The sequence below is a fragment of the Puntigrus tetrazona genome, chromosome 1 (assembly GCF_018831695.1).
Source record: "Puntigrus tetrazona isolate hp1 chromosome 1, ASM1883169v1, whole genome shotgun sequence".
NCBI lineage: Eukaryota > Metazoa > Chordata > Actinopteri > Cypriniformes > Cyprinidae > Puntigrus > Puntigrus tetrazona.
Genome location: NC_056699.1, coordinates 30,059,316 through 30,084,892, shown reverse-complemented (window position 1 = coordinate 30,084,892; position 25,577 = coordinate 30,059,316). Strand labels below are relative to the sequence as shown.

The window sequence follows — 25,577 nt, the reverse complement described above, 5'->3', positions numbered from 1 at the left end:
ATTACAGAAATATGATTTAAAAAATAGGGTCAACCCTCTACAATACCAGAGAAGTACAATTTTAGATTTATTATTTAGTTAAATAATGATTTACTGTGTATCAAGTTAATTTAGAATCTTTAGATGCAAAATACTTTTAAATTACCGTTTAAATGTGAAGATTAATTTTGAATCTGTCACTGTTCATTTTTAGACATTACTCAATATGATAAATGAAGTAAAAGAGGCTTGTTGTTTTTATTCGCAATAAATACTCTTGCTCATGGAGCATTCTCATTTTGTGTGTTAAAAAACATATGGGCAGTGAACATGTGCTGTAAGTCTTTGAACAGTGGTGTCATCTCAGGGTCAGATCCAGCTGAAAACAGGCAGGGATGATGCCATCATGAGACAAGGACATCAAAACTAAGGAAAGGAAAGCGGTGGTGTCACGTTCCAAAAAGCAGCAGATCACCTGGTTCTGTGCAGTGTGTCTCTCTGAGTGACCCGAGAGCATGATGCACAACATGTGGTGCGATAGTATGAGTACACACACAAACGGGCCTGGACCACCACCACGCAGTTATAGTACATATCCCTGCAGGACTCATCTACAGAGAGAGACACAAAGAGAGAAATATCTTAAAGGTATAGTTCATCCAAAAAATTTCAATGATCATCCCAATTCATCATATTATACTAACTTGTATGCTTTTTTTTTACTTTGAGTACAAAACGTACACTTTGTGCTATAGCCTCTATTCACTTCAATTCACTTTTTAATTAATTTACTTTTTTATTTAGATTTATATTTACTATATTGTCACATATAGATTTTGGCTATTTGCCAAGACAACATTTCAAATTTTCCTTTAGACTAATGGTTTTCATCTGCTATTTAAATTGTATTTTAATTCAGCTATATTTTAAGTACCGAATAGGATTTTAAATAGTTTTGTTGATGCCAATACTGTCAAAAAGACAAGCTACTGGTTTCAATTATTTGTGAAAGGCTGGCCATAATAATTCACAGCATTAGTAGAGAGAGAGAGTATTCTTTCTATAATAAGAATGTAAAAATAGGATTTAGTTTTTTAATTTAATCAAATTTATTGATTAAATGTCCTGTATTAAAACCCAGCATATTGTGGTAATAACAAGTAGATCAAGTAGAAGTTATCATTTTTGAGAAAGTAAGAAAATCATACCAATCAGCGGCGTGCAGGTGTGTGTGTTACAGTTCTCCTTGTTTGCAGGTTCAAGAGCAGGATCACAGTTGTGGCTGGTGGTCAGATCATCTTGCAAACAGCGGACCTCTCTCACTCGGAAGCCTCCGTCACAAGAACGAGAACACTGAGGCAGTTAGAAAGATCCTTGTTAAATAAGTCAGTTGAAGTGACTGGATTGAAGTTGCGCTGTGTGTGAAAACCTTACTGAGCTCCACTCCGTCATGTACCACTGTGTCCGCAACTCTTCAAAAAGCAGGTCTGTGCACTCGGAGGATGGGGCAGATGGGAGCAACGCTCTTCTGAGGTGACCTCTAATTGGCCGCTGTTTTGGACAACGCAGGCCACACCGCGACTCTGGGTGCCATTGCCACATTCAGATGAGCACTGTGACACACATACACATTAAACCTCGTGATGTGATCTAACCATTTTGACCTGGAGAGAAAATGTCATTATTTCCCAAAAATGCTATTTAATGTTTGAGTTTTAGCCTAATGCTAGTCACTGACTATGTATTGATAGTTTTTGAGTTTTTTTGCGCTTTGACCACACGCAGATATAATAACCTAGAGAGGATGTTCTTTTTTTCGCTATATATATATATATATGCATTTCTTCCCTAAAATGCCATATATATATATATATATATATATATATATATATATATATATATATATATATATATATATATATATATATATATATGCATATATGCACATCACACACACATATAAAGACTTTTTTTCCCCCGATGCAATTGCAATTAATCGTATCACAACATGATTTTTTTTATTTTGTTTCTAAGCTTTTTTTATTTTAATTACCACAGGTTTTGTATCTCTTTTTGGAGCTCACCGGTCATAGTCCTTATACCTCTTTTACAGTGAACATTCACAAAATTATTCACAAATACTGCTTTTCTCACTTAAAATACTGAAGCGCATAAGCGCTTAATGTTAAATATTGAATCTGAGGTTTGGTAACATAATGCTGTTGAGAGATTTACAATTTTTAAAAGGCTGGTCATTTCTGACAGGGAGCAACAAACTAGGCATAAAATACAATGTTTGACTTCTCTGCTTGGAAATGTGTGTGTTTTTTGTTACCTGTCCCCACGGTCCTGTGTACCATTCCAGTCTCTGTGTGCAGGGTCCCAGGTCACAGGAAATGAGCTCGTCAGGTTTATCCTCATCTTCGCAGTTGTCTAGTGGCAGTGAGTTGGTCTGACTCATCATACACACCACGGACCGGCTGCGACTTCCTTTCGCACAGTCTGCAGAACACTGCAGAGAGACATAGACCACTGTCTTAGAAGTACTCCTGCAAAATATCAAAGAAAAGTGCACAGATTTCTCACCCTGTCACTCCAGAGAGAGTAGAACCAGCTGCTGGCACATACTCCTCTGTCACAGTTCTCCAGGTCCTGTGGACGAAGAGCCATGTTGCATTCTTCATCAGCAACGATGTCACCCAGGTTATCCACACACAACTTCTCTTTACGCTGACCTACTCCACACGGCACTGAGCACTGATAGAGCGAAAGAGAGAGAGAGAGAGAGGTTTATTTATAAGCAGTGTTTTCTCTGACCACTTTATATTGATGGCTGTTGATCTCCAAAGATCTTGATCCGCTGGTCTTTTAGTTATGATTGTAATATACTGATTTCTTACTATTATCAATTTAAACAGTTGGGTTGTTTAATATTTTTGTGAGAACTGATTCATTTTGATGAATAGACAGGAGAGGTTTTACTGTCATTTATGATTAATTTAATACATACATGAAAAAATATTAATTTCCTTTAAAAAATTAATAAAAAAAAAAACACTAACCCAAACATTTTGAAAGATAGTGTAATTATGAGTCACCATCTGTATTTATGAATGATTAGGAATTGAGCAATTCAGTCATAATCATAATCATATCATAAAATGACACCATAAAATGACACCAATAATTATTACTTAAGCCAACTAATTATTTTGATGAAGCACACTGTAATATATATATATATATATGACCAAATATTGCATCCTTTGTCTTCAAAACAGCAGCAATTCTTCTAGGTACAACTGCACACAGTTTTTTGAAGGAACTCGGCTGGTAGGTTGTTCCAGACATCTTGGAGAACTAACCACAGATCTTCTGTGGATGTAGGCTTTCTCACATCCTTCTGTCTCTTCATGTAATCCCAGACACACTCGATGATGTTGAGATCAGGGCTCTGTGGGGGTCTTTGAATGTCTCTGAATGTCTTCTTAATATCATTGGCTGTATGTTTGTGGTCGTTGTTCTGCTGCAGAGTTCCATTTGGAGATATGCAGTCCCAAATGTTGAAGGAACCTCCACCGTGCTTCACTGTTGCCTGCAGACACTCATCATTGTACCGCTCTCCAGACCTTTGTGAAGAACCTGCCTTCTGCTACAGCCAAATATTTCACATTTTGATTTCAGTCCAGAGCACCTGCTGCCATTTTTCTGCACCCCAGTTCCTATGTTTTCCTGCATACTTGAGTCGCTTGGCCTTGTTCCCACGTCGGAGGTATGGCTGTTTGGCTGCAATTCTTACATGAAGACCGCTTCTGGCCAGACTTCTCCAGACAGTGTACCTGGATCCCACTGGTTTCTACAAGTTCTGAGCTGATGGCACTGCTGGACATCTTTCGATTTCAAAGGGTAATAAGCTTGATCTGTCTTTCATCTGCTGCACTAAGTTTTCTTGGCCGACCACTGCGTCTTCACGACCCCCAGTTTGAAACCCCAGTCTGCTTTGAAATCTTTGTCTGGGTGAGACCTTGTTGATGCAGTATGACTACCTCGTGTCTTGTTGCTGTTCTCAATCTTGCCATGACACGTCTTTCACGACCTCACCTTGGTAGCAGACTTTGACTGTTCCTCATCCAGTTTTAAGCCTCCTACACAGCTGTTTCTGTTTCGGTTCATAACTGGCTTTCAAACGACTTGTGACATATATATTACTTATTATTACTTTGAGGCGATGAAGAAGTCAAGAACATCAATTTCATCTCATCCCACTGTCCCCTACACCCATTCACGAACCTCTGTCCACTCGGAGCGGATCTGCCACTCACTGCAGATCTTGAGCTGGCACACGGTGGTCGTCTCTGGCATTTCTGTGTAATCGCAGAGGCTGGCCGCCACAATGACTGTGCTATTGCCATGGTGTCCTTGCACCTGCTGGCAAATCACCTGACGATACTGAAACCCTGGACCACAGGTCTTACTGCACTCAGACCACTCCCCAACATCCCAGCTACACACACACACACACACACACACACACACAGATTGAAGGACAACTGCTTGGTTTTTAGTTGCATGTGCTTCTCATTAGATGTTTTAAGATGTGCAGGCATGTACATCTGCTTGTCATGTGTTGTGTTCAAATCTGACCTTACAAAATGTTTATACATCAAGTGTTCTGTTAGCATACTTGTGAATTCGTTCTATTTAAATGTATTAAAATGCTACTCCATCATTAAAACATCCAAAATGTTTGACATACATGACATAAAAGTGTCAATAGAGATAGCATTCAAGTATATTTTACTTTATCCTAAATGCTTTTAAGCATATTTTCCAGTACTATGTAACTATATTTCAAAGATTTGGCCAAAAAAGCACTTTTTCAAATCATTTTTAACAATAATACATTTTAATTTAATGAGCTGACATTTACTGTTTTTTTTTTAAAGCGTTTGATTTCTAAGAAAACCACCAATTTTAAAATAATACTGAAATGTATTTATTTTTTCATGAGAGTACTCAAGAATGATACTCAAGCATTTGCATTATATTTAAATTTATAGTAACAAGTCAGTGTTTGGGGTAGAATAGTAATACAAATAATTAAATACAAGTATTATATGAAGTTTACTTGCAGTATAAAGTATTAAAAAGTAGTTTTTTGGCAGCACTTTATGTTTACTTGTAGCATACTGTAATTCACAGCATAACTGCAACACACAAAAAACTATATAAACTAAAATGTTTTTAAATTTAGACCCAAGAAATAGGCCCATTGAAAAATGCTACTAATATACTTGACCTTAACTGAGGGTTAACATACACGACACAATCAAATTAATTTAAAGTAAACTACTTTTTTCTCTCTCTCTCTCTGTACTCCATTACTGGTTCTGCTTTGTTTTACAGTGCTTGTAAGTACTTAGTGTACATACATAAGAGAGGACTGGTAATATAAGGTAACTACATGGGCTAGGGTTAGGTTCAGGGTACGTTTTTACCAAGTTACAGTAATTACTAAAATAAGAACATAGTATGTAGATGGGTGTAAAATAAAGTGCTATGTGGTCCCTCTTGAGTTAACTTTCAGGTGTTTTTAGAGTTTAGTGTCTGCTGGAAAAGACTGCGTATGTTCACTCACAAAGCCGGGCAAGGTTGCGATCGACACTCTTCTACCTGAGGGCCAGGATGACCGGTGAAGCCACAGAGGTCCCCGGGTACATTAGTTTGAGTGGCTCTTTCCACACAGCCGAACAGAACTTGACGACTGCCTGATACACACACACACACACACACACACCAGACAGACAGATTAAACAGACAGACGGGAAAACATAACATTGTCATTGTGATGTCTTACAAGTACAGTGTCTGCTGCTGGGAGAATACCAATCTGTTTTAGTTTTATTTGCAGCCACAAAAGTATGGTTACTCTGGATTTGATTTAAATCCTCTGCAACGGCCTGGAATGCATAAATGTTGTGTGTCACTACTTTATAATAAAGAACACCATTTATTATACACAAGGATGTGTTTATATGTCTCATGGACAACAATGTTAAAAATCTTACTTTTTTCTATTTTTGTCTTCTCTGGGAAATTCTAGGAATCTTTTAACAGACCACTTAGTTTACATAGGCCAAATTAAACAGGAAGAAAAACCACGTTATTGTAAGATTTGTATAAATAGTGTAATGACTAACAACTGAAGTATACCCGTTCCACAGGTGACGCTGCAGGGTGTAGTTGTAATGGCAACCCAGCTGTACAGAGGAACCGGTTCAGGGGTTATCGGGTCAGATGGAACCTGGTTAGGATGAGGGCTGCTTAATGAGTTTTCACTGTCACTGTTGCCAGGATCAGGAAATATTCCATGACTCTCTACTAAGGATGAGAGAGAACAGAGAGCAGCAGTGCAAGATAAAACAAGACGCTTAAAACCTTGCTCACAAAGGCTACATTTACTTGTTAAAAATTATAGATCAACTGTAATATTGTGAAATAGTATTACAATTTAAAACAACTGCTGTCCACTTTCATATACTTTAACTTATTCATATAGTGGCAAAGCTGAATTTTCAGCAGCCATTACTCCATTCATCAGTGTCACGTGATCCTTCATAAATAATTCTGATTTTTCAATGTCAAGTTATGAAAAACAATTCAAAAGTAAAAACAATTCTGAACAATTGAACACCAAAAGTTGCTGCTTCCCACTAATTTCCATATTATTTGTTTTTCATATCATGGAAGTCAATAGCTACCATCAACTGAACATTCTTCAAAATACCTTCCTTTTTGTCCTGTAAATATTGACAAATGTACTTACTCAGAGGAAGTACACTGGAGTAAGAGTATGCATCTGAATGATTTTCGTTGATAGGGTCTTTAGGTAGAATGTATTCATAATACACTGCTGGATTGGGTTGCTGATAAATAACCTGCAAAATATGGAGTATAAAACTGAAAATCTAGTGTCTTAGTATTCATACAAAGTTAATCATAAACTGATGTCATCATTAAAATACTGTATATACTTCCTAACTTTCTAATACAATACATCACACTGTAAAATAGTTTTCTGCCAGGATGAAGTTATGGACATTTCATTTTTCATATTTTTGGATTTTTGAGATTAAGTGCAGCAGCACTAAGCCACTTTCTATATGTATCTTTATTCAGGACAGTTTTGTGATATCATACAGTAGGAGTGGTCTCTCACAAAGAGATGCAGCTCCTGATTGGTCGGGCCAGGAGCAGTGATGGATTCTCCCGCCTGCTGCGTATCTCGTTGGGCCGCTTGTAAGTGAGCTGAGTACCCACGGCGTAGAACTGTCCTGGCCTGTCGATCACCCAGTCGCTATTTATCACTGAGTCACCAGTCGCTGTCCTGAGAGCTTGAAGAAACAAAGAGGGGAGAGATGATGGATGGAAGGAGGACACTTGGTGGTTCCACACCACATATTAACTCTGGAAAACCAGGCCACACCAGCTGCTGTCTGGAATGTGGTAGCTGTTATTCTGCTAGTCTAAAGTGGTCTACCAGCTTGGACCAGCTAGAAACCACGTACATTAAAACCAGCTACTACCTTTTTTTTTATAATAAAAGAAAGCGATATAAGGTGCTTAACCTTAATTATGAAACTAAATATTTAAGAAATGACAGATTTAGTTCAAGCTGAAAGGAAACCAATTGTTAATTTATAATTATATTTTTCAATTTTTCAATTTCAGCACACTACTGATCAAAAACTCGGGACTGGTCTTTTTTTTTTATTAATACTTTTAATCTGCAAGGATGCACTTAATTTATAAGACATTTCTAATGTTGAAAAAGATTACATTATAATAAACATAATAAACCATGTTTTTTTTTAAGAATCAGCCTATTAAAATGATTTCTGGACGATCATATGATACTAAAGACTTAAGCAATAGTTATTTTGCATTGTGATAATATTATTTGTAAAGTGTTTTTTCTTTATTTGTTTGTTTTACGGTAGGGTATTTTTTTTTATGATTTTATCTTTAATGCTTAATGGGGCACTAAATTGTACCCTATTTATGAACGTGCCACGATAATGATCCTGAAGTAAATTAAAAGAAGAGCTAGCAGGAATTCAGTTCAATTACCCAAGTAGTTCCTGGTCTTCTGCGTTTCCTGTATTTTGATTCGTTGAGCTCCAGAGGGGATGTCCAGGATCTTGTGGTAGCCAACAGAGAGCACAGAAAGAAAGAGTGTCCCGCTGAACAACTCACATGTGCTCCCATCTCCTGCACACACACCACAAACATCCACCTGAAACCCTCAACAGCCCAAGTGGACAACAACACACACACACACACACACACACACACACACACACACACACACTTTACCTCCAGAGCAGATTCAATCCTGAGTAATGACTCTTTCACCACACAGACCAAAACAAAGATTTCACCAATTCAAATGGGAGGTTGTCTGGGCAGATGTGTTTGCTTGAGATCTTATTAATACAAAGATTAAAATCAAAACCGAACGGCTAAGATGATTCGATTGGAGAAAAATTAATCAACATTGGCTGCCTTATCTGGCAAGAGTTAATCAGGAAAAGCAAACACGTGTAGCTTTTCAATAGGACACTACTGTCTTCTCTCTATATATATATATGTCTGTATTTTTAAAAAATGCTTGTAATTATTTATGTTAAAATGAAATATTGAAAGCACATATACTTCATATTTCATTAAAACTGTATGTAAATCAGCACTTATCCACATGCATTTAAAAATACATAAAGAAAGGCATGAACTGATCGATGAGGAGAGAGATTGTTTGTGTTTGAGATTCATAGATTTGGAAACAATGCTACTATAATCAAATGAATTGTAAGCCATTTCCTCAAGCCTTTCTCATTCACAGCATCATCGCTCCCTCTTAGCATAACACCGTGAATGAGAAACACACACATAGTTTCTGGTCAGACAGGGGCCAGGTTGTTTCATGATTCAAACTCACACTGCAAGCTATCAAATGCAAATTTCCATCTGTAAACCACTGTTTCTATTGTTAGTTCAAAGAAATCTTTAAGAACTGGAATTGATTAAGACTATTCAAACACACACACCTTGTCTCTCAGTTTGTCAGACTTACAATATGAAACAGATTTAGTTTTAAGAATATCACACTAGGCAGACTGGAAAAATTCTAAGGTCCTAACACCAACACACACACGCGCACACATAAACGTGTTTGTTTTTCTATCATGGTTGGGACTTTCCAATGACTTTGTTTTTTTTTCAAGTTCATGATGTTTTCTATCCCCTAAACCTCACATAAACCTTTCCGCATTTTTTACAATGTTATTTAGTATGTTTATTAAGCCATTTTCCTCATGGGGACCTTTGGCTGATCCCGCAATGGATGTGATTTCGGTTTTACTATTCCTGTAGGGCATGTGGTCCCGACATAATGCAGACAAAACCGACTCGGAGCCCCACACACATACGTCTGCAGCGGTGGTTTATCCCCAGCTGATTTTTACAACACCCATCAATATGTCCTGCAGTGTTTACTACGCTAGACTCAGAATGATTAATCTGCTCGCATGACATTCTCGCAATTATGACTCAGTAGGGTATGACTTAAAGAAATATTAAGTAGTTTTACAGTGCAATACATTTCTGCTTTAATAATACATTTTGCATGTTTCTTGTATAATGAGTACTTCTCTATTTGTTACATTACATTTACATTAATAAAAAATTTTTTATGATTTTTAAATGCTGCAGTGCATACAGTCTGGAAATAAATTTCTGGGCATTTCTATATTTTACTTTATGATGTATATTTCTATAGACCGTTATAGCAACAGATACTGAATGCTTTTTATTTTTGTTTATAGTGCTAATTACGTAGCACTGCAACATGCTATAGAATTGTTCCGGGTAAGCATGGTTTGCCTGGAGTCATTAGTATGCATTCTAGTTCTGCCAGCTGGTATCATTTGTCTTTGTCTGCGGTTCTTACCTCTCCAGGGCTGCTGCTGGAGCCGTTGTCCCAGGGAACGGGCTCTGTGGGTGGGCACAGGAGGGAGAGCAGGAGGGTCATCGGGAGGAAATGCTGGATGAGTCTCCAGTGGTGTCCGCTCCAGGTCAGCAGCTGCATCCCACAAGCCATGAGCACAATAAGATAAAGTTTAATATGTGTGTAAAATGTGCGTATGTCCAGTCCTAATAAGAAGTACAGCAGTGGTGCCGTCTGTGAATGGAGATGTGTGCTTGTGTGAGAGAATGTTTTAGTGAAAGGGGGTTTCTCTCTTTGGTATTTAAGTGTGCGTGAGTGTGTGTGTGTGTGTGTGTGTGTGTGTGTGTGTGTCTCTCTCACCCCCAGACAGCGAGTCATATACACACTGGCACACATCTCCTCCTCTCCTCTCTTTCCTTTTTCACTTTCTTTTCTCTTTCCACTCACCCCATTTTTGTTCTTTCATAAGCAGCAAGAATTCCTTCCAAGAAATCTCTGTGAGAGAAGCTGTAAAATGCTTAGAATTACAATCACTTTCTGATGGACAGACACAGTCTCTCTATCTTTCTTTCTAGCACTCAGAGAGGCTTATTCCTGACCAAACCAGAACTAAATCAGAGAATTAGAGCAAAAAAAATCTCTCTCTCCTCTAAAACCTACTAGAACAGAAAAACAAATGTAAAACAGGCCCATTCTGTACTGCAGTCCCCAGGCTTCTCTTTGCATACTTGAGTGTGTCTTATGCGGTGTGTAATTTTGTAGTAATGAGGGTGTATGTCACTTGTGTCCAGATGGTGTGTGTGTGTTTTTCTATGACCCGCACACCTTCTGAAGGTCACATGATCTTCACCTCGTCAAACGGTAAAAAAGAGAATATCAAGACATCAGTCCTGAAGGAAAAACAGAGAGGATGTTCAGAACTGCGCTGATTTTGTTCACAGAAAATATTTTCATGGACATAAACTACTGGAGCTCGGACAGACGTGCAAAGAATGTTTCTTGTGGCAGTGGTTTTGTGTTTCTTTATTCCAGGTCAATAACGCAAGCGTCTTACAGTTTTTCTTCTTCGCAAACACATCCAAACCGATCCCGTTAACGTGACAAACCCAGAGCATCACTTAAGCTCTCCAAAGAAAGACACATTCTCTTTAAACTCTATTCACCTGTTTTCACACATGTTCCAATTTATTCGATGTTTCAGCAAAAATCCTTACAAGGATGTTCTCATGCCAGCATAGATTAATTAACCATGCACTTATTTAGGAGACTCAAGCACTCAGTATGATTCATTCAGGATGTTAACACACACACAATATTGTTTACATAAAAATCTAATTACAGAATGGAAAAGTAAGGACACAGGTGAGTCGAGTTTAGAGGTAAAGGACAGGGACCAAGAAGATGACGAAAGGACAGTTGTATCAGATGAAATCTTTGTTTTTTATGGTTTAATAACATGAAACCTGGCTCAAATTTTTAGATTGCGACTGTCACTCAAACACGCAAAAAGATTGGGGTCATGGCGATTTGGCTTTTCTTAGTGGGAATCTGTTTAAAAAGTACCAGTATAGCATATAATTAAAAAAAAACTATAGATATATCATAAACTGAAGAATATACTTATAAGTGAACTGAATGCAGTGTTTTGGAATACCTTCATGCATGTTCCTAGTAATTATACATGTAGTGTATATTAAATGCAAAGTCAGACGGTGTCCCAATAGTGCACAACATGACTAAATCTCATTTTGTTCTGTTGTGGCTTGTTTCCATTATGCTGTTCTAAATTCGTGAGTGTTGTGGCTTGTTCAATGTAGGCTAGTTTTAGTAGGCTAGTCAACACTTTAAAATAAGTGCACGCCTTTAAAGCGATTTGTTTAATTAGATGTTAATACAAAGTGTGTTAACCTGAGGCACGGTCCCACATATGGGATTTAGAACGCTCGGTGGCTTCGCGCATAAAAATTCAAACTGAGATTTCCCGCGCTTGTTGGCGCTGAACCAGAGAGACGTGTCCTGTACTTGTCACGTTATAGTATTGGTGATAGCGCTTAACCACATAATGCATATTTTAGGTTTCAAACATACGCATTTAGTAAAACAATATATTTAGAGCTGGTAAAATACACATAGATGCGTGTTAAGCAACAATAACAATACATTCAAATTTAATTTGCTGACGCGTGTTTTATTTATATCAGATACACATAGTGTAATGTGAACTATAACGCTCACTCTACTCTTCATCCACTTTACCGCCACTTAGTATCACGATTTTGGGAGAAATTGATGAATTTGTGTGCTGTAAAATCGACTGACAGGACCGCGGCGCGAACAAACATGGCGGCGCCCATCTCACGTTACCGATCACGATCAGTATCATTTATAAAGGTGTTTAAACGACAAAACACACCTATTACACATACGCATATTTGTGAATCGAAATATCAGATTGTTCATGACATGGTAGGCAAGCTAGTGAACATTTTAAATAAAAAATAAATAAATAAAAGCCAGCCATCTGTTGTGATCGCGGTGTGTCACGTGACAAGCATGATGCGTCGCCATGGAAACAGTGAGGGGAAAAGTTCTCAAATGAAGGTCGCCTAAAAAACTCACTCTGGGGGAACCGCTAAGTGGACTTCTTTTTTTACAAGGGAAATGTGGATTAATATCTGTATTTGTTGGGTTTTGTGTTCTCTAGACCATTTTGGGGTCGTAACAGTCAACTCAAGCCAAAGTTTGGTTGGGATGGAAGACTATCTGATATTGAGTTACAGGAAGACTTTGAGTCTGTCTGAAGTTTGAACAAAAAAAAAGGCGAAGGAGAGTGGATTATATACTCACCACTGACTTTGTTTGTTGTGATCTGCAACAAGAGCACTCTGTGAAAAATCAGTTTTGCTTGGAAGCTACAGTATGAAGCGCTGTAATGAGGAGGAAGAAGGGGTATAGAGAGGCTTTGCTCTGATTTACAAGCATAAAATGGACACATTCCCAATCCACACACTGTCGACTACACACCTGTTGTAGAGCAAATGATTTAGATGACATGTATCCGCTCATGTGTATGCTTGCAGACAGTGTGCTACGTGAGGCGCTAGTCGCATTAGCTATTTTTCTGGAAGGTACACAGACAGAAATCTATTGTGTGACTGCTTGGAGGAAATATCTGAGTCACATTAAATGCCCTGACAAGGCCCTGATAGTCTTCGTAAACAGTTTTTAAGACTGAAACGGACTGAAAACTCGACAGAGACCCGTTCAAAAGTATGGGGATTTGGAGAGGAATGTCAGTAATAAGCATACTTAATAACAGCTCTGAGCCCTGCATTCAGCATGCCCACTGTGGATTAGTATGGACAGTAAATAACATATAATAGCGGTGGATGTCTCCCCAAGTGTACTAAATCAAACAACCTCCAAATCTTTTTCGCTAAAGTTGAAGTGACACTATAGCGAGAGGATGCAATTGCAAAATACGAATACGACATTGTCAAGAGATCACAACCTGTGTTATGATGACATGAGCAAGTGATTAAAAGTTCAAGGTTTTAGGCAGATTAAAAAGAATTATTAGAGTACAAATTAGTATGCAAATATCTCCAATAAAACCATGAACAGACAGACGAGACTGATGTTATCACATTAGCTTGAGGGCAAGTTTACTATACACAAGCACTAATGTCTAACTGATGAAATACTTGAGAGATGAGCAGAAATAGACAAAATGCAGTGTAGCACTGTTAAACCTTCCATGATATATCCAGGCCCAGAAATCAAAATTGGAGTATGTTATTTTCAAGTTTTCCATGGTCGTGGGAACCTTGTAACTCGCTCTCTCCCACTGTACAAATATTCATACTTTCATATGCAAAATGCAGTTTCAAATAGTAGAAGGATGTTGGGATACACAGTATTTGTGGTACAAAAATATCCGAAAACGTTTCTAACCTCAAATATCTGTAAAGGAATTGTTTATCTAAAAATATTTTTTTACCCACCTTTGGCCGTGCAACATGTACAGAAGAGATGCGTTTGTTTCTTCATCTGAAAGGATTTGAAGAATTTTAGCGTTACATCATTTGCTCACCAATGGATCCTCTTTCAGCGTAATGGGTGCCGTTAGAATGAGAGTCTTAACAGCTAATAAAAATAGCAGCAAAATGTGTGTGAGCCAAAGATCCCAAGAAAGTGATTCTAGTGATTAAATTAACACCAGAGTAAATTATTTTTGGGGTCATTAGTAGGTCGAAGAACTGAATAAAAAAATGAATACCAACAAATTCAACGCCATGCTACGGAGGGCCGATAAAACAACCAAGCCTTCCTTTTCTAAAATAAAAATTTGACATGATCAATGCAATTTAAGACTGATGCAATAAAGGCTTTGTGTTACCATCATTTTTTTTTTCATTTCAAAAATGAAAACAATTAAATCAATTCAATTCAATTTATGCCACATTTATGTCTTTCTCAGGAATGAGATTAAAACAATAATTATGATCAGCATTTATAATTGGATAATTTGTGATTTCAGGCCAAACTTATTTTAACTAAAAGTATTAAGAATGTTATTTAATTTCATTTATGTTTTGGAAATTGATATATGTTAAATTAGATGCTAAAATTACTAAAATTAAAATAATATATTAAATAATTAATTAAAAATGGCAAAAAATGACAGCTTACTAGAAATAAAAATATTAAATAATAAAAGCTCATTTAAATATTAATGAATGCTATAATAAATACCCAAAAAAACACTGCTATAGAAATGTTTGGGGAACTCGACACATTTGTTCTTTTCTTTAAAAAAAAAGAAAGAAAATCATACTCCATCTCTGTCATGGTTTCCATAAACTTGGCCATGCTTAGAACTGAATGACATTTTCTGGCAAGCAATCAGCACACATGCAGGGACCATAAAAGCACAGTATAAAAAAAAAAAAAAAACACTTTGACTGTAACCACAAACTCTTCCCATTTTAACTTTAACATTATTTTATTACTTTCACAGGTTTTAAAGCTAGATTCATAGATATATTATGCTTTTTTAGCCTGTGCCCCATTTATAGATTTTATTAAGCTCTATTTGGGCTGCACCGAGAACTAAACTAATGAAAAAAGTCATGTCACATACAGAAATGGACCACAGTGGTGGAGGCAAGATTCAGACCGGCAAGAAAATTTAGCTTTAAGAGGAAACTAGAAAGAGTACTTACCAGCTTGACATAAAACAGATTTTACAGGCAAATGTCCTTGAAAGTGAAATGGTGATGAGTATTGTTCATTCATTACACTTCCAGAGGATGACTGTAAATGTTTTGAGGACTGCATGTTGAGTCAAAGTGCTGGGAATGTGTTGTGGCTAACTATACCAGTAAAAATCCTGATTAATCACTTCTAAGGAATTAGTCAGAGTAAATCAGCGTGAGTGATCGTAGTGGTGACTCGACTGCATGTTCCTTCCTTCACATCTTACTGTATCTCTCTTGCACATCTCAGCCAAGCCTGGGGGACTACGGAGTTTACATACTGTCTGCAAATCTTGAAAAAAACAAAACAAAACAGATTTTTCTTCTGCATGTGGGCTGGACTGCCATGTTTGGTGTTGGATTTACATTTGGCTTAAAAAAAGTATAATCTCTCTTTTGCTGTTGAAAAACGTTTCAAGTTATAAAAGCCTGATGGCACACACTTTCACATAAATGTCCACACACACACACAAGGACGGCCCACACTGATACAGAACGGCCCTGCACACACAACATCACACACACCGGACAACTGAACAAATCTTTTTTAGAGCTCAAATATTGTTCTTAGCAAAAACACAACCCATGAAAGCAAAAAGAGAGATGGTATGGAATACAGCAATAATGGATCTTAAAAAGAAAAATAGAGAAAGCAAAGGTAATGGCAACGGGTTTGATTCACTTAAGCAGCTGTTTGCTGTCTGTCATTACTTTAAAGGCCTAAACACAACACCTGGAGCTCAAAGAAGATAATCACGGGAAAGAAGAGAAAGGAGGAGCACATATTTTTGTCTGAAGGTATAGGTTTTGTTCCAACAGAACTAAACACTTGAAATCAAGTGCATGGCTGTGAGATCAATAAAAAGCAGCTCATATCATCTCAATCTCTATTTTGATACGCCAACAAACTCAGTTCTAAACAAAGCCAAAAGCAGCATCTCTGTGGAAAAGCAGTGGAGTTTCAGCGATTGCACATGACGCCTCATCAAGTATCAAATATTATTAATGCGCATCCTGTCAGGAAAACAAAAAGAGACAAGGACAGAATTAATGTTTTGGGGGTTTTTAACCAAAATTGCAAACAATCTTTTAAACTGGTTTCCACTCCCACAAATGCCATTGGCTGGCAAAACTGATAGCTCCACCCCAAAGCCATGCCATTGGTTTTGTTGGTGGGATGCTAAAATGAACAGAGGAATGCTGTTATTGTGCCACAGAGCTTAGAGTTCAGCTTTTAAAAGTATCAGTTTTTGCATGTAAAGCTGGGGTTTTACATATTTTACCTTAAAATAAAGCAAAAATATTCATAAAAAAGTGAAAGACGAATCAGGATCTATCAATACAAACAGACTTTAATTTAATCACAATGTTACAGAAGTCAGCATGTACATAAAATAGAAAAATCTATCAAGTGGCATGTACAAGCTCAACACCTGCTTTTAAAATACCTGAATTTGCTAAACATTAAATCTTTCCCAAAATTTTGCACTTTTTGATGTCAAATTAGTATATGAATAAAAGCCAAGCACTGAGAAATTGACAGAATTTGGGTGAGAGGGTCTGATTTGAGTAGAATTTGTCTTTAAAGAGCAACTTAAAAGCATGTAATACTGTATTCAAAACCATGTGAATTGAAGAGAACGGACCAAAGCAATCACAAGTAGAAGGTGAACCACCTGACGATTCATTCACACTCATATGAATCGCTTGACATCCCTTTTAAATGTTTTTCCTACCTTTTACCTTTCTTTTGCTTAATCAGAAAAAGGTTTTCATCAGAGGGATACATGGAAGAATCTTTAGCAGCTTTCCGCTCTCTCTCTTTGCCATTTCCTCTCTCCTTCTTTTTGTTATTTTGTCCTTTTATTGTTCTTTTCCTTTCCAAGAACTTCTTCTCGGCTTCCACGTTGGCTGATGAAACATCTCTTGTCTTGTGAAGGCTCTTTTGCAACCTCTAGGAAAGTCTGCATCTTCATCTATAACAATGACTTCAGATTGTGTTTTGCTTTTTACTTTTTCTTCTTTTTGGCTTCATTAAACTTAGGGGTGTGTTTGCCGTGGTTCTTCTGCGGACGTTGAAGTGTGTGTGTTTGGGTGTGTGCAATGTGCGTCTTTTTCGTGTGTACTGCTGTTGCTACGTGAGCGCTGTATGGGTATGGAGACTGTTTGTGGCTGGTTTTTGTTTCTTTTCGGAGGTTTGGGGGGTGTATAGCACGACGGCTCTGTCAGGTGAAAGCAATCCGCCCGCTTCAAGTTCTGGAAAAGAGACACACATTATTACATCTTTAAGTCTCAAGTATGATCAACTTTTAGCAATTCAACTTATCAGAAGCAGCCTTAACAAAACCTCTGGCCTGCTTTTTCGATTCAATTTCCTCGGAAATGGAAGTGATCCTTCGGTCGTAAACGGGAAATAAATGGAAGGGTAGGATATCGCTCCGTTGTACATTCTCCTCCGAATTGCATTCTGCAGAAAACACACACTTTAATTCTCAAATCATGGGCATCAGTGAAGGTATCCATCCATCATCAATCTCTCTTATGCCTCCAATGCTGCATATATTTCCAAAATACAGTAAAAACAGTAATACTGGGGAAAACATATTCACTATTTTCCATTTGAATGCTTATATTCAAATTTTATATTCATTCCTCCAGTTCAATGATCCTTCAGAAATCATATACTGATAACTGAACAATATGCTGAACAATAAGTTGTTCTGTTTAATGTTTTTGTGTAAAATATTTATTTATTTTTTTTTTTTAAATAGCTGCTTTTTTTTAAAAAAAACAGCATTTTGTTTTAAAATAGATTTTAGAACAACGTAAAATTCTTTACTGTAAACCTCAAGAATCCTTGCTGAATATACAACATTAATAAAAAAATCAACCTTTTGAACGGAGGTTTTTATAGCTGTTCTTCATTTAGTATTTTACGATTTAACATGAAATAAAAGAGCAAAAAGTAAACTGAGAATAAGAACAGACCTAAAACATTAAAACAATACAGTTTTTCCTAAATTTTGTACTATTTGTTTTCAGCATGAGAAATAAAGCAGTTTTTTCCTGTGTGTGTGTGTGTGTGTGTGTGTGTGGAAATATGGTATTTAAAATATTTTTTCTGTTTCATTGTTGTGGTTGTGGCGTTGTGAAAGCAAGCAGCTCCATGGCCCTCGAGACGAGGCTGATCCACTTACATGGCCAAGTGTCCTTTCATAGAGCAGTTATAACAGTAAGCAGGTTTCCTGGAGGCCTCTGGATCACTGGCTTTGCAGAGAGGTCCTTTAGTGGTCTACAAAGAAACAAAAGATAGGAGACTAGATTCCAACTTCTTCAATCAAATATAACAGCCAATCAGAAAGCGTGCATGGGCGGGCTCTCTGGAAGTGCAGTGCTCTAACGTAAATGAATGCATTTATAATCTAATTAATAAATATTAGCTTTTTAACATCATTAAATGTACAAGCTTTAGTGTTGTGTATTGTGGAATACACTCTTTGGTTATGAGTAGAGTTTTAACGGATATCTTCTTATTTTCAAGATCTGAGGTAAACTGTCTGGTTGTTGCTTTCAATATGGCTATAAAGGCAAACCAATATGAATCATATTGGACATTTTTAACCTGAATAAAGCAGATAATCACCTGAGATTATTCCAGCCATGACAGCGTGGAAATAGAAAGACTAATTAGAGCAAAACTCGGGTTTCACATCGAAAAAGGTACCTTTTTATATGCGATCAATGCGTGTAGTAAGGATCAAAATGTCCATTCTGTCATTTACAGTCAAACCAAAATGTAAGAAAAAAGAGCAGCTTTGACATTATACCAAACATCGTGTAGCAGGCTATGCTAGCAACAGTAAAGGCCATATATGCCCATTTTAGCAGAGGCATCTACTGTGTGACAAGTTAAAGCAGTAAGGTCAAGAAACCTCCAATTAGGGGTGACAAGAATCCTGGCGCAACCAGCTCCAGAACACTTAAACACACACAAGAATACAACTCCGCTCGTGTCAAGTGTGTGAATGCACCTCGGTCCTCGGCTGTGCCCTTTGTGTGCCAAGGCATGTCAGCCAACTGACTACCTGCTGCTATATTCCTCGACTTCACTCAATTCCTTTCACTGGTCTGGCCTTATAAACCTCACTTACATTTCCCATCTCAAGCTAGTGAATGATGACCCCATTCACACTCTCTTTCTCCCATCATCCGCTCTGTCTCCTCCTCCCACTCTTTCTCACAGACATTCATATAATCTGTATATTTTTCTTTTCTTTGAGGTGATATAAGGAGTGATTACCGAGGGTATCAATAAATCCCAGTCAATGCGCTAAAGGATAAGGTCGCTTTGGATGTGTGTGTGTGTGTTTCTCCATCTGGTCCCGGGAGCCCAAAGGCGTTTCACGCTCCATCGCCTTCCCTCCGTAAATACAGCCACGATAAAGAGGGTAAGCCGACTGGTAGCGCAGTTCGCCGTGTGTCAAGGTACGGCAAAAAAACTACACACATATTGTCTTTTTAATGTCCTCCTCAAGGCTGCGGAGACATACACACACCTATATTATCACGTGCGTTTTAATAAGCGGGACACACGCGGTCCCACCTCGTCATATTTTAAACATATCTTCCTCCGTTCCACACTCTCTCTTTCTTTCTGTCCGCTTTTCCGCTTGAGTGGTTAAAGGGTGAGGGGTGAATGCTATTAGAACCGTTGGTCATTATCAGCCTCAGCGCTGAGACTGCTCCATCTCCATCACAAAGACACCACCGAGTTTCCCAGACGCCCACCTTCTCTCTCTCTCTCTCTCACCGTCACTCACTCACTCAATTTTTGCTAGACCCAAACTCGATCTAAGGTTTGCCTATCCGCTGTTGGTCGTTTGAATTACACTTGCTAATCATGTTAATACAGAGGTTACTGATTTGAAGTGTATTGAACTTCTGTGCAACTATGGAAGAAATTACAGGAGAGATAAGCCATTACTTAAATTGATTGCTTGGTGGATGCTAAAATGTGAAAAATCCACAAAGCCAGCCATATCTGAGAACTTGAATATCATAGTGTTACTTGTATGCTCTTTTGACTTGGCGCACTGAGCAATCATCTAGAAACTACCTTAGAATTTATGGTTCAACTTTATATTAGGTGGCTTTATCTATGTACTAGCATTAAAAATGAGTACAATGTATTTATTGTATTCATAATGTACTGCAAAAATACTTGCTGCTGCTGAAGTAGGATGCGGTAAGGCTAGAGACAGGTTTTGTGGTGTCTGGGTAGGGTAGACTTGCAGGTCAACAGTGCAATTATAAAATGTAATTACAGAAATTAATTATAAAATACTTTTTTTTTAAATATGAGTACAATGTAAAAGCATTTATGTACACAATAAGTGTATTGTATCGCTGATTATACATAAGTTCCATAATAGTTAAGGCCACCTAATATAAAGTGAGCCTCAATTTATTTTTACATTTATATATCATCTGCATGCAGATACTTAAAAGGAAAAAAAATAGAATCAATAATTCAGCCTTATGCAAAACATAATACAGTACAGTTCTCATAATTTTGCTTTATTTAAAGAAAGAATGGTGACTTATGGTATGCAAGCAGTCATAATCATCTCCTGCTTGAGTTTAGTGAGTGAATCACGTGTTGCAACAGTCTTACAAAATGATTCATAAAAGATCTCGCTCATGCGAGTCACCCAGGCTGCAGTACTGGTAGCAGCGCTGACCCAAAAATAAAGATATGGTTTATTTTTTGTATTATTTCTCAAGTTCTATCATTTTTCAATTCTCATGAAATTACAACTAAGCTAAGAAACCATTTATTTTTCTGTGGTAGACTCAGGACTCTGTTGTCTAAGTATTTTAGTATGGATGTTCCATCCACATCTTTGGAAGAATGCACACACACAGGATAGCTAAGAGAAGATCCGGCCCTCTGCTCACTACTCACCAATCACACACATCAATGTGTTAAAAACCACTGACAACCACGTGACTACAACAATCACGTAATCACTACAGCACCTATGTTCTTCCTCGGAGTTCTTTCCTTTCTGTGAAGCTTCACTGCCTCCATTTTTCTAAACCAACTCTGGCATTGCTCCCGTTATTTGACATTTGTCTCGTTCGCCCTTAACTCTCTGTCTCTTTCTTCATCGTTTACTGTGACTCTTCACTGCCTATCGGTTCATTTTTCTTTCTCTACACTTTCATTCTTGCTGATATCTCATGCAAATTGGTGTAAGAAGACCTCTCCTCATCACATGATCTGCAGCTCCCTCCTGACCTTGAGCTCCTGTTATCACACCTCGTAGCTCGAATGTCAAGGAAAAGGGAGTGAAGACTGACAGGGGGAACAAAAAAAGATCTATTAAGAGCGAATTTCTCCTTCATCCATCCTCTGCATAAGAGGCTGGTCATATAACACACACTCACTTTTAGTGTGTATCACCTTATCTGAAAGGATTATCGTGCAGAGGTGGCCCTGATATGTTTGTGTTTCAGACCGTGAGCCGTGGCAGAGCATATTCTCAGACACACACACACACACACACACCCATTCATAAGACCTTTGTGCAAAAAGCATTGGTAGTCACATAATTGTGCGTTGTACAATCTTTTTTCAGTTCAAAAATATTTAATTGAAAATGACCTTAGATCAGATAAATGTGATTATTTTGTAAAAGAACATTTATAATATTTTGCATTTAATTTGACTTCTGGGTTAATTGAACAGCATTCGCCTTACCCTATTAACTAGCATCCAAAACTAAATGTATGTTGACCTATCTAGTGGGTATCAGCATAGAGTAATGTGGACCAGCACACATGAGGCGCCTCACATGACTTCCTCTCACAGTTTCTCCCCTCAGACTCACACTCTGCTTCTCGGGCCTCCATGAGAGAACACATAATGCCCAGGGAGGCCAAACAAGACACCCTTCCTCCAAAGCTCATCCATGGTGTTGCTTTTGGAGAGCGCTTGATTTTATGTACAAGATGAGTGCTTTATATAGTATTGCTTCACGCTTCGGGGACATTTCTATTTGATGTTGTACTGTTGATTATTTTCTCATCCAATGTTTTTAAGAGACACCACTCCTTCCTCCTCAAAGAAAAACAGTCTCTCCAAATAAAACACACAGATTTACACACTCATCTATCACGCTTGCATCCTGGCAACGACATTTCCACACCTTGGCTACAGGCGCGAGCACAACCTTAATCCCTAACCCACATCAAATTCAAACTGTTTCAGTGTAATTCACATTCAAACATGCACACAGTGTAAATAGTCTGTGTGCTTGGTGATTAGGAGAGGTGGGAGATTTGGGGGTGCATTTGCACAATGCATTAGAAAACTCCAGAGAACCCCAGAACGACATAAAGGAGTGTAAAGAGGAAATCATTTAAAGGCATTCACTATTTTCATCCAGAGTTTTGTATTCGAATGTATGATGTTCCCAACAAAAAAATCACATTAGACATTAGATAACTCAGACTATTAATACAATTTATATACAATACGCCTGGGAGGGGGAAAGAGATCTACCCATCTGACCTCATGAAAGTGTGCATAAATAGTAATCCAAATAAAAACAAAAATGTGGTAATGATGGCAAAAGCTGACTTTTGGTAAGGCATGCTATGTTAAATGTGTACCATGTTGTGGGTTAGATGCATATATGCAATCAATGTAAAGTTTTTTGTTTTTATTTGTAGTATTATATACGCATGCTTATAAACCGGCTCCATATACAAAGCCAAACCAAAATATATCTGGCGACACCTCTGACATTTCTCACATTATCACAGCAGCATATTCAAAATGGCTGCAAGTGTGGCTTGCTGACGAACTGTTATATTTATATTATATTTTATACAATTAGTAAATGTACACAATAATATAATTTTAGGTTAACTGATTACACAATGTTTATTTATCTATTCATGTTTCAATATACCAAACAAATAAAATGATTTAAGAAATATATTGAATAAATGTCATCAATTTTACTGTAGTCTAATGTAGAATTTGTTTTTTTTAAATACGCTACAATTTACTTTTTATTTTACTATTCTCACTTTTAAAAATAAAATATAAATTTGCACCCACTGGAATAATTACTGTACTGTATATATACACATGCAGTGCATCATGACATATAACCTATATTCAGAACAGCAGCATATATAAAAACGTGACATGCCATGACCTGACATGCACTGTCAAATGGATACAAAACGTACATCTAGTGTGGGCTTATCTGCAGACATTTCTGAATATCATACAGATGTGGGCTTCAAATGAATAAACGCTGGCACTACACCCAAAGATAACGTATCATGGTCCAATGTTGATTGTTGTTTCTCTGCACAAGTGGACGGAAAGTGTCAAGATGCAATTACGATTATGACAGAGCTGCTGTAGCTCAGCTGAGCCTTTGCCAGGTATGTGCTTTATAAATGGTGTAGCTTTAGACATCAGTTACCGCAATGGCGCTCAATGTATGTGATAGTCCGTCCGATGATGTTCTACTTGCTAAACGTGACATTAGCAGGCATTCACTGATGTTGGCGAATAAAGTTTGATATAAAAATGCTGTTTTGGCATTGTTCAACTGTGCATTTGCCTACATCTAGTAGTAAACCTTCCGGCTATTTCTCCTACTTAATAAATCAATAAATAGTTGAACCATTTTTGCAGAGAAAATAAGAAATGAGTACCAGCCTTACATTTGGAGTACTAGTACTAATAAACAGCAATATGTTACAATATGTATGCTGAAGCAGAAGAATACAGAGAGTTGCTCACATACTCAAATAATATTAGCCAATATTCATAATCTAGCAGCAGTGTTTTGAATAATAATTTGATACAATGAACTATATTTACTTCCATGCTAACCCTTTTCACTGGATTTTTTTTTGATTATGGAAATGTCTTTAGATCAGTAGAAATGCATGTTATTTTGAATAGCTGGTCCACTGAAAGGCCTTTGGGAAAACTCAAAAATGGTTCTCTTTCTGCCACTGCTGTGAAAAACTTTTCTGACCTTTATAGAGTGTGCTGTAACGCCATGTCAACACCTGATAAATTTCCATCTATTTTTCATGTTTGTTCCACGCAAAACTATTCTAAGTAAACAAAAAGATGTGCCAATGCTAGTAAAGGACGCCTGACCCATTTCCTGGTCTCAGCTGCAGACCGTTTACTCTTCTGTCTTATCCAGTTCAGTAAGAAGCGTGTGGCTAATGTGAAGTGTCAGAGTGCTAACAGATAAACATTTTTTTCATTTCATGCCAGCTCTCTCTTTGCTTGTAATTCAAATGCAGACACAGGAAAGTGGCACAAAAGGGCACACACACACACACACACCCTAGCACGGATGTGTGGCCATACACACAAGGCTTTGTAATGCCACACTCTGCCTGTCATAGTGCAGTAATGCCACACACACTTGTCTTCTGTGCTGCTCCAATCATAACTATAGGCCATCCTCCAAACTAGCGGAGGAGGAATCGACTGTGTGGAAGTTTGTGAGTTTCAGAGAGACTATAATGGAGGGAAAAGAAAAAGAATTGTGTTGTATCAAAGATTTAAGTTGATTTTGTAAAGGTCATCATATCATGACAATCAAGCTGAGGGCGTTGATAAAAAAAAAAAAAGAGGAAACTCATTTTATTTATAAAAATAAATAGGATCCTGGGTAAGTCTCAGCATCCCTTCCTTCACACAATATTACAATTTATTCTCATCTGCAAGATGGAAATCTCTTCATCTCACAAATGAATAAATAATCAGTTTACAAACAGAGCTTCCTAACAATGTCTTCTGCTTAAACAATACCTGAGATTCAAAGAGTATCGACATTTTGACTCAGAAGAAACAAGACATAATAACAAGAAAAAAAATAGCTAAAAGCTAACACACAAAGAGATGTCTAGCAAAGTTAAAAGATCACAAATACAAGGTAAGCCACACAATAAATCAGCGCTTTAGAGTCTCCCAGGTGGCGCACAGCACACAACACTCACACAGCAGGAGGACCTGACTTAATTCGCCATAGTCACAGTTCAATCAACGGAAAAGCAATAGTATAACTAAAATAAAAATATGAAATAATTATATTAATATTTTTCTGAAAGGAAAATATGAACTGCTAAAAAACTGACACATCTGCATTGTTACAAACTTTTTTTTTGAATTATTATTAAAATAAATCCTGCAATAATGTATCATGGGTTCTACAAAAAGCACTAAGCAGTACACAGATGTTCATAAGAAAATAAGTCGCACACAAAATCAGCATATTATA

At 37.4% G+C, this 25,577-nt stretch overlaps 1 pseudogene; it reads right to left on the bottom strand.

The window, feature by feature from the left end:
• Nucleotides 1–218: 218 nt before the first annotated feature.
• LOC122349604 lies at nt 219–10,138 on the bottom strand (annotated as a pseudogene).
• Between the last annotated feature and the right edge of the window lie 15,439 nt (nt 10,139–25,577).